The following is a 13,114-nucleotide window of genomic DNA, read 5'->3' as shown; positions in this document are numbered from 1 at the left end:
TTACTATATGATTCATAGCAAAGATGGACTAAAAATATGTCACCTAGCCTCTTAATCTTGGGCAAATATAAAAATATTACCATTCAGATATGATACATAAAATTTATCAGTTTAACAGTCCTTTTCTTAATTTTCAAAGAGGATTAAGCAGCTTTTTTCTTTCCATCTTAGCAAGTGTCAAGAAATTTATCTGACTAGGGTTGTATTACTTTTGTACCTTTACATAGTCAAGACAATTGATATTCAAAAATTTCAATATAGTTAGGATAAACATTCCAGTAAAGTGTCTATTTGAGAAGACAGTATGCTGCAACAGTCAAGAGTGGTGGAATGCCAAACACTGAGGATAAATACAGTATTAATAAATTTGGGGATTTATTTTCTGATAAGAAAAATGGTATAAGCAAAGACTTTAATAACAGTAGGCCTTTAGAGAAATGAGTGAGTCAGTGGCTGGTGTATAAAGGATAAAAGATAAAGGATGGTCATTCCTAATCAATCTGCAGCTACTAGGGCAAAATGAGAATATGAGAATGATGTCTCAAAGTTAAGTTAATGGGTTTAGAATTTTTATGTTGCAATGTATTTTACTCTGTAAAGCAATATATCCCGAGGTAACTCACCAAAAGTGAATAATTCACTGTTCTTAAACTAACAGGATCTTCAATTTCAACAACTTACATTATATACAGTATACTTGTATTATAGCATTATATCCAAGTACTTACATGTTGGGCACTTGTTCAAGTTACTGGAGATGAAGAAATAAATTTTTTTAAAAACTTTGTGGAATTTATATTCTAGTGTGTGGAAATAGAAGAGAGAAAGTATAACAAGTAAAACATGTAACAAATCAGAACACAGTTAAGTGTTGGGTAAAATATAAGGGTGGGAAGGACGCTGAGGGATTTTCAATACTATAAAAGTGGATACCTCATGGATAAGGTAGCATTCAAATTCACCTACCCAGCACCTATACAGAACTATACCAGATCAGGGAGAAATTTCTGGCAGTACCAAATTCTGTAATAAAGGTCACTGAACAAGCAAGCAAGCCTGTATCATCACTTTCACTAACAACCATTAAGTGAAAGCAAAGAATGCTGTAAATCTTCACCTTGTTCTTTATCCTAAAATACTTGGAACTTTAAGAAGTGCCCAGGTCCTTAAGATCCTAAACATTCTAGCTCAAGTTTATGAAAAATAAATCCATCTCCCTCACAAGTTTACTTTTTAATTCCTTAAATCTATGACAAATGTAATCCAGTTTACAATGAAAGGTTCAGTATTCATAAAAATGAACTGTGAATTTTGACTCTGAAGAAATAATACATTCATAACTAAGAGAACATATGAATATAGGCCATGGTTTTTAAAATGCAAATGACCTTTATTATAAACGAGGGGGAAAAAAAAAACAAAACCTGCTCCTATATCTAGCAAGTGGGTGACTCCTGAACTCTTTCACCAAGTCCAGAGATTTAAGGAAATCACAAAAGCAGACTTTAAAGTCTCCAGAGTAATCACAGCAAAAAGTCACAGTTGGGCACATGATTTTAAAACTAAATGACCAGTTTGTTGTCATAGTCAAATGTATTACTAAAAATATTTTGCAGAAAACCTAAAAACATCCAGGGCTCATGTACAATACTTTTTACATAGTTATTTTGTACTTGTTAATTTTTTAGTATACTACAGCTGTTTGAAAGCCTTGCTAGCATACTTGTATACATTTAATATGTCTTGATTAAGAGTAATATTCTGAGTGTTACGATTAATTTGAGCTTCCCTTGTAGCTCAGTTGGTAAAGAATCTGCCTACAATTCAGGAGACCCAGGCTCCATTCCTGGGTTGGGAAGATCCCCCGGAGAAGGAAATGGAAACCCACTCCAGTATTCTTGCCTTGAGAATCCCATGGACAAAGGAGCCTGGTGGGCTACAGTCCATGCGGTCCCAAGAGATGGACACGACTTAGCAACTAAACCACCACCACATGATTAATTTAATAAAGCAAATTAAAGCTAAATGTTCAGCTGCTACATAAAGAACTCTAGCTTTCCAGGAGTCAACGATTATGGTGCACTGCTTCTTTTCCTCTTTTTACCTCCTGTATGCTTTTTGGTTGTTAACCTTGAGACACTTCATTTATCTTCACTGTATGCCCTATTAAGCAGAACTGAGATGTATGCAATCAATACTGGAAATTTAATGCTTCAGGTTTCTGATGCTAATAATAGTCATTTGGTATTAAATACACCATACTTTCACTGAAACCAGATAGGAAAATAGTATATTTGAATGTTGTAATATATATGTATACATGTGTGTAGGTATGCACATATGTACACAAGTATACTCCACGCTCAACACACGTACCAACTCCAGCTGTAAGAACCTTATTAGATTAGAGACTGATTCAGTTCAGTTCAGTCGCTCAGTCATGTCCGACTCTTTGCGACCCCTTGAATCGCAGCACGCCAGGCCTCCCGGTCCATCACCAACTCCTGGAGTTCACTCAGACTCATGTCCATCGAGTCGGTGATGCCATCAAATTAAGGTTATATATATATATATATGTTTTTAGGGAAAGAACCAGAATAGGCAATGTGAAAAACTAAAATAACTTGGTAACTTTACCAAGCTACGTAAATTCTGACATAATTTTCAGAAAGTTTTCTCTATGATCCTACCAAGATCCTTCTCCCTTAACTGGAATACAAATCCATACTTTATTTAGCCTATAGTCTAGTATTAGAGGAAGGGAAGAAAAGCTGTATCTGAAATTAATTCTATATGATCTGAATCTGATGAAATTTAATCACTCATGAGACAAAAGTAAAAGCTTGAAAATGTGTTTATATGTTTTAATAAATTACTAATAGTAATTGCCAGTACTCAACTACCATTACCTAAAAAAAAAAACAAACCACATACAACAAAAGGCCATCTTTTCAATGTTATTTATTAAAACTAATTCTCTAATTTATTTGTTTATTGGGCTGAACTTAGAGAAAACCACCTTAAGTTCAAGATTTACATGTTATGATTTATTGCCATTTTCGGATTACTACAGTATTTGAATGCTATTTTTAATAAGTTATTTTAAAATATGTAGTATGCTCTGTAAGAAACTGTCCTCAAAGGAAGTACTTAACAGAAATGAATTAGGCAAGTTATTATATGATCTACATAAACCATCCTCATATTCTAGTGTGACTAATTCTATACTATCTTTTAATAAGAAAGCTTTAGTACTTTCTCAAATCAGTTACTGTTATTTTTTTAAGTACTGGCAAAATATATCTGCCTTGTTTTCCTTCAGGTAAGACTACTTGTGGCTCTAAAACAAGCCTTCACATATCTGGTCACCAAGAGACAAACAATGTTGCTTAGCAAAGCAGCAGCTATGACTATGCATTATTTTACATAATAACATTTTACTGAACTCTTCCCATTCTTTCTATCCAAACACCCATCTGATACCATTTTCACAACTTTTTCCACCTTTAGCCTTTCAAAGAAGTGACCTTATTTAAGGTTCTATATATGAAATTCTACTAGATTTTTGAAACTGCTTTTTTTTTTTAAAGGGAAAAAAGCATTATGCACCTCCTACATGTAATTACTTTTAGAAGAGCAATTTCCATGTTGAGTGAAGAGTGAAGCTGTCTTCAAATTTCAAGTTCTGCTTCATAAACTAGCTCAAGGCTAACACTGTTAAGGACTTACAGAAGTTATGCCTGGAGGTTAAATATTTATAGCCCATTATTCCATTTACTCAACCTGAGTGACAATGTGAAAATCACTATATTGAAATGAAAAATGAATGTCCAAGTGTTTTTAAAAAAAAAAGTGTATAAAGTTAACGTTTATTATTATAACAGTTTGCTTTGAACTAAATTTTAAATGCTAGTCTTGGTGAATTATTTACATACTAGACAATAAAGAGTGAAAATCAGTTTTCCCGAAGTAACACAGTACACGTTACATGGCAGGAGTCATAAGACAGGAATTCTGGCTTTAGCTCTGACTTCACAGATGGAGAACTAAAGATGTTAAGAGATTTCTAAGAACTTTATAAGGCTGTTTAGGGCTATGCACATCTAGTTTCCGATATTATAAAAAGTGAAGAAATATCTTGAGGGCAGAACTGCATAAACTATTAAGCAACATGCTGATCATTTTAATTATATTTGGCTTACTAGAAAAATCTCAAGCACTCAAAGCACCAAGGGTATACTGAACTATATCTTAAAAAATAGCCATGGTTAATCTACAAAGATGAAAAATGACATGTAGACCACAGTCGACTTTATGTAAAGTTTTGATAAGGACTCACTTCATATTTAGGTATCTTTTATCTCTAATCCTGAAAAATCAAGTCCAGCATTTCGTGTAAATGTACTTTATTATCAGCCTGATAGTGACTTCTGGTAATCACTTTGATTAATACAGTCTCATGCTATTTTTCCTGTTTCACAGGTGAAAAGCGTTAGTAAACCATCAGAATTAATTTAGACTACAGTGAAAAAAGTTTATTTTTAAGCTACAAAAAAACAAATCTAATTTCCTTGGCTTTTAAAAAATAAATCTGTAATCTGTCTAAGCAATTACAAGTGTCTATTTGCGATCCCATGGACCGTGGCCCGCCAAGCTTCTCGTCCATGGAATTCTCCAGGCAAGAATACTGGAGTGGGTTGCCATTCCCTTCCTTCTCCAGTGGATCTTCTCTACCCAGGGATGGAACCCAGGTTCTCTGGCATTGCAGGTAGATTCTTTACCGTCTGAGCCCCAGGGAAGCCCCTAATTGTCTAAGCATATGCATATATGTCAACTTCCTCTAACCTCAAGGGGGATTGGTTTTAATCCCTTTCGTGCAAAACCTCAAGGGGGATTGGTTTTAATCCTGCTTTTCAAATCTGTGACCCTCCAAGAGGAATTCATTCATTGTAAGTTTTCATGCATATTACGTAAGTGTTCTGCCAAAAACTATGGGGACTATAGAGTAAAGCAGCCAAGAACCCTTTCTCTCAAAGGGCTCACAAACTTACCAAAGAGCTAGGCAAGTATAAACTAATCCCTACCATCAGTTTACATATAAATTCCCTCCAAACAAGTATTTAGTTAATAATTATTTCAAACCATAAACTTTTTTGAAATGACAGAAAAACAATGAATTATGGAAAAAAGGAAAGCAAGAGCTGGCTATTTATGGTAACCTTTCTGTTGATGCAGACTTGATTAATAAGATAACGAAATCAATATTTTTACAAGACTTTGGCTACAATACTTCCTTCAAGTAAATGAACTTTTATAAACCAAAACTATTGATGAGGAACAACAAATTTTAGTAATCATCAATAAAGCTAAACCTTCAAAACTTTCTTCACGAAGAGATAATGCTATTAATATTCAGAGTGACTAAGACTATGCTTTACTGTTACTTCTTGCCCAGGGAAAATGTTCTACTAGTTTGTAAATTTAAATTCTCCAGAGGTCAGTTTAGTCAACTGCAAAAAATGAAGGCGTTAGTACTGCCTCCGTGGTGTGTGTGTGTGTGTGTGTTAGTCACTCAGTCGTGTCCAATTCTCTGCGACCCCATGGATTGTAGACTGCCAGGCTCCTCTGTCCATGGGATGATCCAGGCAACAGTACTGGAGTGGGTAGTCATTCTCTTCTCCAGGAGATCTTCCAGACCTAGGGATGGAACCCATGTCTCCTACACTGTAGGCAGACTGCTTATGCCCAAGATACCAGGGATGCCTCCATGGTAAAAGTCTGCTAAGTGTGAATTCCCCTAATACAGGAGAATTTACATTTATGAGTAATACACTACATTCACACAAACATAATAAATTCTCTAGTAACAAATAATTCACAAAAATTTGAATTAAACTTCATTTCAAAGTTGCTATTTCTTGATATTTACCTTTGCTTCTTTTGGTCAGTACTCAAAACTAAGGAATCTGGACATAGGATAAAAGAGAAGACCAGAGCAAGTGGGGTGTAATTCCAAATATGTACTATATTTTTCATTAAATAGTCGTGGCTTTCAGAGATATTTAAAATGTCTATAATAATTAAGAATTTATAATGTCCAAGATATGACAACAAAAAGCACAAGCAATGAAAGGGAGGGGAAAAAAAAAAAGATGAATTGGAAATTGTCAAAATTAAAAACTTTTGTGCCAAGGAAGTGAAGACAATCCATAGAAGAAAATTTCATAAATCATATATATCTGGTAATAAACTTGTATCTAGAATAACAAACAACTATTACAACTCAATAATAAGACAAATAACCCAATTTAAAAATGGGCAAAGGATCTGAACAGACACTTCTTCCAAGATATACAAATGGCCAATAAGTACACAAAAAGATGCTTGACAGCATTAGTCACTAGGGAAATGCAAATCTAAACCACAATGAGATACTACGTCTCACCCACTAAAATGGCTACAATGAAAAATAAAAACAAGTGTTGAGGATACAGAGAAATAACTCTTATACACTACCAGTGGGGATGTAAAAGGGTACCACTCTAAGTCTCGCAGTTCCTCAAAATGGTTAACATAGTTACCATATAAGCCAGCAATTCCACTCCTAGGTATAAACCCAAGAGAAATGACAACATGTGTAATAAATGAATGTTCATGGCAGCATTATTCACAATGACCCAAAGGTCCATGAATTCATGAATAAAATATTGCATGTCTATAAAACGGAATATTATTAGGCAACAGAAAGGAATGAAGTCCTGATAAACATGGATAAACCCTAACAGTTTTACTGTGTTAAGTAAAAGAAGCTCATCACAATGCAATCCATTTATATGCAATGTTCAGAATAGGCTTCCCCAATGGCTTAGCAGGTAAAGAATCCACCTGCAATGCAAGAGACACAGGAAAGGTGAGTTCGATCCCTGGGTTGGGAAGATTCCCCTGGAAAAGGAAATGGCAACCCATTCTGGTATTCTTGCCTGGGAAATCCAAATCCCATGGACAGAGCACCCTGGCAGGCTACAGTCCATGGGGCCACAAGGAGTCAGACACGACTAAGCACTAAAAGAATTCAGCACTGGAGACAAAAAGTGCCTAGGGAACTTTAGAAGTTGCCTAGGACTGGGGGTATGCAGCCTGGTTACCTACACTTTAGCTTGTCATATCACACCATTCCTGTTTATGTTGTTCCTCCTCTTACATGAAATTTAAAGCTTCCTGCTTCACACTTAGGGCTCCTAGATACTGTGGATTTACATTTAATACGACACTTTCTTCACCTCAAGAAAGGTGAATGTATCAAGTTCATTCTGCTTCCATGTCTTCATTTTTGTTGTCCATGCCACTGCCCACAATACACTCGCCTTCGTTCTCACCTTCCAAGTTCTTCTGTATGCAATTTGAGTACTATCTTCTCACAAGTTTCCTCACTGAACACCTTTTCTTCTAAACTCAGTAGTCCTTCAAGACAGTGAGAACTGACATTCTGCCACATATAAACCGTTTTTTATTATACTTGTTTCTGTCATCTCCATTATACTGTAAGTACCTCAAGGGCAGTAAAGCCACATACTCAGGCTTCTATAGCAACTAGAACAATGGTTTATTTAATATCTCTAAAAATACTTGATTAAATTTTATGACTATTTCACCAACTATGAAAAAGATGATGGTCAATAAATGTTCGCAGAATGACTAGATGGATAAATGGCAGTAAAAGCAAACAATAAATATTTTAAGAATATGATGCCCTTTTAAGAGTACAGAGTTCAGAAAAAGCAATAAATTTCAATTCAACAATGACAAGGTATTTATGAATCTATTGCGAATTACTTACACAAAAAGGGATGACCACCCTCAAAATTGTTACTCAGTTTCATTTAGATTACAAACATTTTTAGTTATATCTATACTGTCATACTCTTGCCTGGAGAATCCCATGGACAGAGGAGCCTGGTGGGCTACAGTCCATAGGGTCACGACGAGTTGGACACGACTGAAGCAACTTAACACAGATACTGTCATATAATAATAACCAGAAATTCAAACACAGATAACCACTTCATTAGAGAAAGACTTAAAATTAAAGAAAGAAATCTTAGTTTCCAAGATTTACTAATCTTTGGTAGACATTTTCTAATACCACTGGTATAAACTCTCAGGCCCATCCTCCACTCAGACACCAAGGTCATTACTTAGTTATTTTAACTTCTCACTTAATTCTCTCTTCTCCAAACAAATGTATTTACTTTTCTCAAAAGGAGTAAAAGTTAGGAAAAAAGTTAGCATCAATGCCTCAGACTTCTTACTCTCTAAATTTTGATGAGTGATAGAATATTCAGCGATTCTAGATAAATCCAACCAGGAAGAATTTGTTCAGACAGCCCATTTCACTTATGGTAAACTAAACTTTACTAATCTTACCTCAACCCTGAGGAAAAGCAACTCAGGTATTTAAAAGTTTAACAAGGGGTACTATTCTTAAACTGTGATTCATGTAATTGATTAAATACATAAAGGTAATTTTTCATCACTGGTTATGTAAAATACTGTCATCTACTTATCTGCTGGAATTAACACCAGAAATCTTTGCCCCATCTTCTTATTGGTGACAGAGGAGACAGGTAAGCAAAACTAGGTAAAATAATGAAACATATCTGTACAGGATCAGGACTGGCAGAGCTAAGAAAAGAGAAAAATGCAAAGCAAAACACAAGACAAAGAGTCTGTATATACTAAGGGGGTATACTGAGTCAGGAGAGAAACAAATGTGTTTCAAATATGTCTCAAAAATCTACATTTACAGATTTGATAGTATAAATTTAGAACCATACTTCTTATAACTTCAAAAAGTTGACCAAGACTAACCACTTATAATGACTGAGTTAGCATATTTATTAAATTGGCAGAGGAAAACAAGTAGCCATTTTCACAGTATCAGTTTGTTGTTTTAGTTCACGATCTTTACCTCCAACCCAAAAGGCAATTCACTGATACAATGAGACTGTGAGAAATCATTTAATTCCCTGGTAGCCCCCAGATATGTTCCAGAGGAAAACTTTCCTGTCTTTACAGATTTCAATTATCCACTCCCGACCCCTACCAATCTATAAGTGCTTTGTAAATATTTTAGTCATTGAGTGGGTAAAACTGGCATGTATTAGTATTTTATATAAAATACTAGTAAATCCTCAAAATAACAGTAAGACAATATTCTTACATTAAAAGCTTTAATATATGTCAAATTAAGCATACAAAGAATGAGATCACCAAAACAGCTTCATTTAATGATTTTTTTTTTTTCAAAAGATAAGAGAGCTTTCTGAGTTCCTGCTGCTAGATTATTAGTTATCATTTTCTAAGTTTAATCAACTTAAAGACCTTATAGCATGTGTATTTTAAAGATAAATATACTAACAGATGTATATTTAAAATGTACAAATAGTTAAATGCTGCTTAGAAGGTCAAAAAAAAAGAAAAAGAGAGCATTGAAATTTTTCTTTTGTGCTTTTGTTGAAAGGAGTTATTACTTGGGCCAAGTAATAACTTGGCCAAGGACTTCCACAGTAAAAGGAAAAAAAAATTCATCTAAGAAGAAAAGTGTCAGTAGACAATCGTATAGGTGAAACTGTTTATTTAGGTATCAAATATAAAACTCACTGATAAGTACACCAAGAAATATTAGAAAATCATCAAAAAAATAAGTTAATGAGTGTGTAAAAAATTAACTCGGAGAAAGCTAGTACAGTAATCAAGATTACTGGGTAATCGCATCCCGTGAGAATGGTCTACTTAAAAAAAGATCTAGACTATGTAAGATGTTCTTTCTCATTTAAAGAGAAAACTATAGACTTTTATTGGCTGAAATAATAAAAGGAAGAGTCTGTTTAGGGCTATAAGGACCACAACAAAGGAGTTAAATACAGACTAAATTTACTTTGAGAGTTAACTCTTATACAGCTTGCTTCCCTATTCATGTACATCTCAAATATTTTAATAAAACTTAAAAAAAAAACCTGAAACTGAAGATAATCAAGGGAGTTTAAATAACTTGCTATGTCTCATTCAAATGAAATCTTTCATTTAAAGAAATAAAGGCGTAATAACAGATTTCCTTACTTTAAAAAGCCATGAGAGTTAAAAATAAAATCAACACACTAACTGGTCAATAAACAAAGGTATATCCAGATGATGAAGTGCCTGATAATGAAAAGAATGAAGGTCTTTATGTACTGAAACAACCCAAATGCTAAGCTGTGTTAAGTGAAAACTGCAAGATATAGAAGTGTACACAGCGTACTACCATTCGAATAAAAAGGGGGATGGGGCAGGAGAGTACATACATACTGGTTTGTACATGGATAGAGTACCTCGGAAAGAACAAAAGAGAAACTGCTAACACTTGGGTGATTGGAGAGTGGGGGCAAAAAACATGACCTTCTGCTGCATGACATTTTATGTGTTCTGAATTATGGACTATCTAAAAGAATTACTTATTAAAAAATAAAAACTGGAAATACAAAAGTATAATCCTCTTTTCTTCCATCTTCATCAAGTGGGATCTCTCTTTCCTTTTGACTGCTTTCTTATGACATATATTCTGCCTTATTAGTCATCATGTCCCCAATAGTTCCTTGAGGGTAGAGAGATATGACAGTGTAATCCATCTTTGGATTTGCTGCAGCTTCTGGCCTAGTGAATTAAAACACAGTAACAATAATGATGAAGGATAATTTAAAACATAAAGGAAACATTTGTTGACCACTTGTGACATGCCTAGAGTTTAATATGTATTGACTCATTTAATTCCCACGTGTCTGAGTTAGATAACTGTTTACTTAAGATCAAGGAAAATGAGTAGTACAGAGAAGAAATCTGCCCAAGGTTCCACAGCTAGGAAGTTAAAATAAAACTTAAAAATAAATTCAATCCCCAAGGAAGTACTTTATAATTACCTGACAACACTAAAAGTAGCTGGCATTATTCTAACAGATAAAGAAACAAAGACTGAGAAAGATCAAGAAACTTCTTGTAGGTCACAAAATTCCTTGAGGGTAGGCACAGGATAAGAGTGGCAACAGCAGGATTCAAACTGGCCTGTGATTCCCAAACCCAATGCTTTTTCCACTAACTACATTCTCTACCACAGTAAATACTATTATTTGCTGCTACTGCTGCTAAGTCACTTCAGTCTCGTCCGACTCAGCGCCATAAACTGTGTTTCAAGTGATAATGTAGAAATGTGTTCATATTTGCGTAAGAAGAAAAAAAAATCCTTTCATTTTCTTTTTCTCATTCTCTGACTACTATATCCTTAAACTCAGATTTGAGCTCTAACTAGTCAATAAAGAAGCCATCAATTGAAGTGACACTATATATCAAGAAAGATATGCTTGTAAGATTGTATCACAGGCTGGCTATAAACAAGGCCACATAACCATGTCTGATAAGACATTTATAGAATAAATGAAATTACAAATTTCACTGATACATTGTATGCATAAGAGTACAAGAATTTTTTTTTACTGTGTAAATAAAGGAAAAGAATTTTTAAAATGAGGTGAAGTGAGGGCTATATACCTGCTTTTACTGTAGCCATATTATATCCCCCCAAATAAAACTCAGTGTCTTAGAATGAAAAATAAAAGTACGTCTCTATGAAGAAACAAAAATGTCTATTAATCAGATCTAATCATGAAAATGAATTTCAGAAAGCAGAAAAAGGTGCCATTTTATGAATAAGTTTCCTTAGGCTCTTCTGTGGGGGAGAAAAAAAAAATGATTCAAAAGGAGTTACACTGGAGTTTTATATTCCAGAAGAAATGCCCTTCTCTAATAGTCTTCAGTTAATTTCTGTCAAAGACTCACTGGCTTTCTGAATACACATCCATTAAAAAAAGGTTCAAGCAGATTTAGCTGTAATTTCTGCTGATCCCTGGGAGGGGGTAGAAGTATAACTTAGTAACATGTTACAAATAAATATCCAAATATTAATGATTACAAATATTAATGATTACAAAAGTTTATGAAGTTTCACCTGAGACTGCTAAGAATTAGATTATGAATTTATAATTAAAAAATTTAAAAGATCTTTTGGATGAAACAAAAGAAAAAACTATCATAACTTAAAAAAAAATTCAACAAAGGAAGAGTCATTGTCAGATAGTATCCGTAAGGGCAAAGAAATTCTGTTCAACTTACGCCGGTTTGCAGAAAATCCTTAAGGAAAACCAGTAATCTATGGCATCATCAAGACCATAATTTCCTCAGTGTTTGGAAATAAAATCATCTTCCCAACCCTTAACGGAAAAATACTGTTTATTTCATCTTCTTAATTAAATTTCTTGGCAATGAAAAATGGCCAATGTGGTTTTTTTTTTTTTTTAATACTAGTAATACAGCAAGGAGGCTTTGGAAAAGTGACTTGGATAAAGAACATCAGAAGACAGTGCTTCTACTAACAGTATTTATTCCTAACAAGAAACCTTGTATCAATCACCATTCTATCATACCATTAGACAGGGAAGTATTTTAAAAAGAACCTTTTGCATCACCTAAAATAACCGTTTTGGCTTTATATTTAAATCAGGAAATGAATGTAAAAGATTTCAACAACTGGCAACCAAAAGTATTTTATATTAAACCTTTAAAGGCAGAACTGATGAAAGCTAACGCTAGCATGAAATTTTAACTTCTGAAGAAGGTAAGAGAAACTTAAATAGGTCACATCCCATGGTCCTTTAAAAACTGTCTTTTAATTTTTGATGTGTCAATGATTTTTCTGCTGTCCGTTTTCCCCAATAGGGAAAGAAAAAAATAAACCTTGCGGCTTAAATTATTGTGGGTCTGGGGCTAGGGTTACCTACTACGGGCGAGGCAAATAATGGATACTTTTAAATGGCTATTTTTAGAATTAGGGTTAACCAATCTCGTATTTAAGAAAGATGTGAGAAATATGGTTGGGGTGCGAGGGGAGATCCAAAGGACCCAACACCACGGCTGCCCCCCGCCAAGGTGATATGAAACAAAAGTACATCGCTAATACTTGTTTCAACGAAGTGTTTCAGAATGATAGCTCTCAAGTGATTACCTTATTGAAAAGGGTTAAAACCGA

General features: G+C 34.2%; 1 protein-coding gene across 12 annotated transcripts in view; it reads right to left on the bottom strand.

Moving 5' to 3' along the window:
• CREB1 (cAMP responsive element binding protein 1) overlaps positions 1–13,114 on the bottom strand; it is a 57,485-nt gene that overhangs the window by 43,119 nt on the left and 1,252 nt on the right. The gene's annotated exons all lie outside the window — the stretch shown is intronic.

The sequence above is a fragment of the Bubalus kerabau genome, chromosome 3, assembly GCF_029407905.1.
Source record: "Bubalus kerabau isolate K-KA32 ecotype Philippines breed swamp buffalo chromosome 3, PCC_UOA_SB_1v2, whole genome shotgun sequence".
Classification (NCBI taxonomy): domain Eukaryota; kingdom Metazoa; phylum Chordata; class Mammalia; order Artiodactyla; family Bovidae; genus Bubalus; species Bubalus kerabau.
This window is presented reverse-complemented; position numbering and strand designations above follow the sequence as displayed.